We start from the raw sequence: 6,132 nt of genomic DNA, 5'->3' as shown, positions 1-6,132 counted from the left end.
CCCTCTTGGAGAACCAGTGGCACTGGTCCGGCCACCAGCTGGGAGCCAGGAGTAGACGGCACACATAGTACTGTGGCGACACGGGTCCGGCCGCCAAAGTGAAATGGATGTGAGTGTGTGTGTGTGCGTCGGTAATTGTGGCCCTAATGTAGAGCAAGTGGCACTGTTCCGGCCACCAGCTGTGGGCAATGGCGGTCGGTGACACACATAACTCGAGCGGCACAGGTCCGGCCGCCCAAGTGTAGTGGATGTGTGTGTGTGTGTGTGTCTGAATGGCTGGCATTAAGTATTTTTGAGAGCCCTTTTTAATCGTATTTGTGGCTGATGGATTTTTCCTTTTCCAGGACCATAGGGCACTCTGAATGCCATGGCACTGGATCCGGCCACCAGCTAAGGACGATGGCGGACACGACACACATCTACACGAACGGCACAGGTCCGGCCGCCCAAGTGTAATGGATGTTTGTGTGTGTGTTGATGTTTTATTTGATTGATTTGATGGCGGCAGCGTCCGTTGTTAATTTTTGTTGTGGCATGCGATTGATATGCATTTGTCTTTTAATCCGTTGCAGTGGCAGAGATGTGACCAATCAGTACACAGCGTTCCAGGATATCTGGTTGTCAAGAAGGTACCTCATGTTGCGGGCGTAGGCCTTAATGCCATCCATGGAGTCGTCATCTGTCCACATCTCATCGTCATCATTTTCTTCATCCGTTTCAGGATCCGTCTCTGGAGTGGCGGCTGGCGTTGGCGTTTTTTGTGGTGGCTGTGGAGCTGGGGCAGCCACAGTTGCTGCTGTCATTGTTGGTGGATTTTCCGATGTCACTGGAACTGCTGGAGTTGCCGTCACTGCCTGGGATTGGATGAGCGAGGTGAGTAGTGACATCATCGCTTCCAGCCTCTTTTCCAATCGCGTCATCCTCTGCGTATTCTCCAACAGTGCCTGGCTGCAGGATCCCTCGCAGGATTGGCGTTTCGGCTTCATCTTCTGCCGGGAGCGGTTGTTGGCAGGCTGCTGCTGCCGCTGTCGCTGTTGTTGTTCGCGCTGCGGCTGCTGTAGCTGCTGCTGCTGTTGTGCCTGGGAACGGCTCAATGGCTGCTCTGGACGTCGTCGCCCAGTGCGTGGGCCAGAGGCAGCAGGCGTCTGTTTTTTTGTAAGTATTGGCGGCTGCTGCTGCTTCTGCTTCTGCTGATGTTGTTGTCCTCTTCGTCGCCCAGGAGAGGAGACATTGAGTGGCGTCCTTGCTGCCTGCTGCTGCTGACCGCGCCAGGGATTGGCCGGCGTTTGAGCTGGCTGTTGCTGCTGCTGTCGGCGCCCTGGATGTGCTGGTGTTGTTCTTGCTGGTGGTGGCTGTTGCTCTGGCAATGGCTGCAGAAGCGAGCTGCGCTTGCGACGCAACTCCTGCATGGCCACTCGGTGGGACAGTAGGCGGCCCCTTGCTGCCTTGAATGCCGGGCATCCCTTGTAGGCGCTGATGTGGGCGCCCTGGCAATTGGCGCATTTAGGGGCGTCTGCCCTTGGCTTGGCACATGCCGTGGACGCGTGGGCACCCGCACACTTCATACAGACGAATGAACGCCTGCAGTAGGTGCGGGTGTGCCCGAATGCCTGACATCTATGGCACTGGGCTGGGTCCACCGGCTTGGCCTGCCTCTCAACGGTCACCAACTGGTTGCCCAGCTGGGTTAATTGGAGGACATCGTGGTGGCTTTCATCCGGCTTGGGGGCTATCTCCAACTCGAACTGGTCGAGTGGCTGTCCATCGGATCTCCCTTTAATGGCTCTAATAAATATTACATAATAGCCCAATTCGGCCATCTGATTTTTTATTAGTTGGGTGCTTGTGGAGTGGTGTAGATCTCGCACGACGATCCGTAGCCCACGGTCACTCTTGTGCTGGTGTGTGTAGTGGCCAGTCATCGCCTCGTTGCCGTCGCCATCGCCCAGGATTGCCATGATGGCATCCCTGGTAGCCAAGTCGCGGGCCTGGATACGGACACCATTGCGGCTGATGAGCTTGGTGTGATAGCTGCTGTTGCCCACCCTCGGGTCCTTCTGCAGCTTGTCCAGAATGGGCATAATGTCGGGGACAGCTGGCAGAATGATGGGGGGGGGAATGATTGTCGTTGGATGGTGCTGTCGCTGCAGCATCCGAATTTGTCTGGCATTGGGCATACTCAGGGAGGGCAGCTGGAGCAGCCCATCGCCGCCGCCGCCGCTGCTGCTGTGGGTTCCTGTGCCGCAGCTACTAGTTGCATTTGCAGGTGAGTGAGGTAGAGCTAGTGGAGCATTGGCTGGAGCATTGGCAGTGGCAGGGGCAGGGGCGGGGGCAGGGGCATTTTGTGTAATTGTCCGCTGATGTTGTTGCTGGTTTGATTGTTGGTGATGGGGATGGTTTTGAATTTGGGGGATATGGGATTTGCTTGCCTGTTGGTTACTTTCCCGGAGTCGTCGTTTGGCCGATGCATAATTGGCATCCAAATTGTCGTCGTCGTCATCGTCATCAAAATCAACAACCATATCATCACTGTCAACATAGTCATCATCATCATCCACCTCGGCGCGGACGCGCTTCAGTGGCGAACGGGCCGCTGCAGCAGAGGTGGATGGGATATCATCGGTATTGGCTGTGTTTGTTGCTATTGGCTGATGTTGTTGTTGTTGTTGATGTGTTTGCTGCTGCTGATGTTCCTCTGGCGGCGGTGGTGGGGGGGGTCCGCCTGTTAACATTGCTGTTAACAGGCATCGTCTGTCTGCCGACGTAATTGCAGTTGTCGTTTTTGTGTTTGATGTCGCTGTTTGTGTGCTGATGTATGTCATCATTGTATTTGTATTTGTGGTTGTGGTATTGGCTGTGTGCATTGCATTTGGAACCGCTGCTGTGGCCGATCGAGCAGGGTTTGTGCCATGGCTGTGGTTCGAGTTCGAAGTCGCTCCCGAACGGGCACTCGAACACGAATCTTGTGTTGGCTGCTGTTCGTGTAGAGGCTGCTCGAGTGCCCTCTCGTACTGTCGCTGGTACGAGGTCGTTACTCGCTCTCTCTTTGCACTCTCTCTCGCTCCTTGCTGTTTCCGGCTCTCTCCACACGAAGCATCGGCATACGGTGCATCGATACGTGTATGTGTGTGTTGGAGTGTGGGAAGCGGAATTATTGGCGCGCTCGGTACCGCTAGGCTTGGCTTGGCTTGGCATAGCGGTGCTTGACATAGCGGTGCTTTGGCTGACGCCGCTGCCGCTGCCGACGCCGCCAATGCCTCAAGCCGGCGACTACCGCTGCTGCTGCTGCTGATGTTCTGCTGCTGCTGCTGCTGCTGCTGGCGTTCCTGGGTATGGACCGCCTCCACCCAATCGCCGATCTGGAACTGCTCCTGGCTGGTGAGATTGGGAATGGCCGCCCAGCTGTTGGGGCAGGGCAGGTCGGGGATGGGGCTTGTGGCCGGAGTGGCCGTGATGGTGGTGTCGGTATTTGTGGTCCTCACATACCCGGTAATGGTGGCTGGAGCCGGTCCAGAAATTGGAGGAAGTGCCTCCAACCAGGTGGCGGAGTCGGTGGATTGGCTTCTCAGTATCGCTGCGTTTGCCACGGCGCCGGTGGCTGCGCTGTCGGCGCTGGCTTCGCTGTCGGCGGCGCTGTCGGAGCTGGCAGTGGAAATGGCTGATTTGGGCCGATCCCTGGCTGTGACGCCGTGTGGTCCTCGTCGTCGTCGTCCTCTTCTGGCAGTGGATCCGCGTGGCATAGCTACGCTGGATTGGCTTTGGTTGGATTTGGTAATAAATTATTCGACCGACGCGAGTGGAGATTTTGTCAAGTCAGATTGATTCACACAGTTTTTTTTTTTTTTTTTCGCTTTTTTGGAATTATTCCAAATTATATACCCGCTTTGGGTTGAGGGCTCAACAGTGCTCCACCTTACAGGGGGGAGGAACTGAGAGGCTGGGGTGTGAGCCGCCAGCAACCAAGCGCGTTGCTTTATTAGTTGAGTTTTTTTTTTGGGCAGTATATGTCTTACTATTAATTTATGTACATTTTTTTTGTCGTTTGTTTTTACAATTCAATTTTAAACGGCACTCAAACACACTGGTACATTTAATGGCACAATAATTTACAAACATATAAACTGCAGCAACGTTAAACACTTGTAACCTCGACTAGGCCCGCAGTCAGCAGGGGGCGGGGGGCAAGGGAAAAAGAGAACAAAAGAGAGACAAAATATTCGGCACTTTGACGGAGGAACTAAACCTCAAACACGACTCGACTCCACAACGCTCACGACACGACCTTCCTCGTTGGGACACAGATCCAGACTCCTAACCCTTCCACGATCGGGGCAAAAGGCTCCAAAAGAGGGAATCGTCAAGAGGGTGTCAAGTGTGTGTGTGTGCGGTGTGAGTCAAGAAAGATAAGTGGGGCCACGCTCAAAAGTATGCTGTCACTCCTATTGCAATTCTCCCTAACTTAAAATTTGATTTGCAATCCCCTGTGAGTTTATCAACTTGATGTTTTGTTGGCTGTTATGCGGTATGTGGTCTTCAGTCCCCTCTACTACCCTTGCCGCCTGCTGAGGGCAGACGACTAGGAATGTATCATGTACATGTGGGCGGGCAGTTTATAGGGAACGTAGTGGAATTATGCGAAGACTGGCATATTTGGCTCAATTTAGGCCGTAGTGGTGGGGTGTGGCGGCAACTGATGCTGATTTGAAAATCGATTACGAAACCGATAATCAATTCTCAGCACCGTTGCCGCCGAAGTTTTATCACAGATTGTAATAATTTTGTAGTGGGGTGTCGGCGTACCGACTAGTTACGATAATAACAATGGGGGGGGGGGAAGAAAGGGTTAAAGAAATGAGATCGAAAATTCAGAAAGTGCAGTGTTGCAACACGTAGTCAATTGAGGAATAGATTGAGAGAAAAGGTAAACAATGCATGTGCTTTGCGTGGAAAATAAGTGGAAAGACACTAAATAAAAAGAGACAAGCACTTGCAGTAATAACTATACAGGTAAGTAGTAGACTGGAGTGGAGACGACGGAAAAACAGGTAATAAAAGAGATACTACACTGGAACAAAGACGAGACAAAACAGGTACAATTGATTTACGTTTACAATATTACAATAAACATAACAATTTAAAATAATGTCTATATCTTTTCCTTTATAGCTACAGGGAAGACTAGAAGCATCGGCCGGCATAGCAAAGCACAATGCTTGTAAAGACATTGCGTTGCATACCGGCCGACCCCGTCGTCCCCCCTGGTCGTCGAGATTGGCGTCATCCGGAGTCGTCAGAGGTAGCTGCAATTAGCACATCGTCGTCGTTGTGGCTGTGGCTGCCCTCTTGGAGAACCAGTGGCACTGGTCCGGCCACCAGCTGGGAGCCAGGAAAAGACGGCACGCATATTACTGTGGCGACACGGGTCCGGCCGCCAAAGTGAAATGGATGTGAGTGTGTGTGTGCGTCGGCAATTGTGGCCCTAATGTAGAGCAAGTGGCACTGTTCCGGCCACCAGCAGTGGGCAATGGTGGACAATGACACACATAACTCGAACGGCACAGGTCCGGCCGCCCAAGTGTAATGGGTGCTTGTGTGTGTGTGTGTCTGAGTGGCTGGCGGTAAGTATTTTGAGCGCCCTTTTTAATCGTATGTGTGGCTGATGGATTTTTCCTTTTCCAGGACCATAGGGCACTCTGAATGCCATGGCACTGGATCCGGCCACCAGCTAAGGACGATGGCGATGGCATAACTCGAACGGCACAGGTCCGGCCGCCCAAGTGTAGTGGATGTTTATGTGTGTGTGTGTGTATTTCCATTCCAGGTACACATGGCACTCTGAATGCCACGGCACCTGATTCCAGCAAACCAGATGAGGGCAATGGCGGAGAACGACACACATCTACTGGAACGGCACAGGTCCGGCCGCCCAAGTGTAATGGGTACCCGCGTGTGTGTTGATGTTTTGTTTTATTGCTTTGATGGCGGCAGCGTCCGTTGTTCATTTTTGTTGTGGCATGCGGTTGATATGCATTTGTCTTTTAATCCGTTGCAGTGGCAGAGATGTGTCCAATCAGTACACAGCGTTCCAGGATATCTGGTTGTCAAGAAGGTACCTCATGTTGCGGGCGTAGG

At 52.9% G+C, this 6,132-nt stretch overlaps 1 long non-coding RNA gene across 1 annotated transcript; it reads left to right on the top strand.

Annotated features, from left to right (window-relative positions):
* Positions 1–4,859: 4,859 nt before the first annotated feature.
* Positions 4,860–5,900, top strand: LOC26533999 (uncharacterized). Its single transcript, XR_004469916.1, has 3 exons — positions 4,860–5,090; positions 5,167–5,618; positions 5,680–5,900. It is a non-coding gene; the product is annotated as an uncharacterized lncRNA (long non-coding RNA).
* Positions 5,901–6,132: the final 232 nt, after the last annotated feature.

The sequence above is a fragment of the Drosophila pseudoobscura genome, chromosome X, assembly GCF_009870125.1.
Source record: "Drosophila pseudoobscura strain MV-25-SWS-2005 chromosome X, UCI_Dpse_MV25, whole genome shotgun sequence".
Lineage (NCBI taxonomy): Eukaryota > Metazoa > Arthropoda > Insecta > Diptera > Drosophilidae > Drosophila > Drosophila pseudoobscura.
This window is presented reverse-complemented; position numbering and strand designations above follow the sequence as displayed.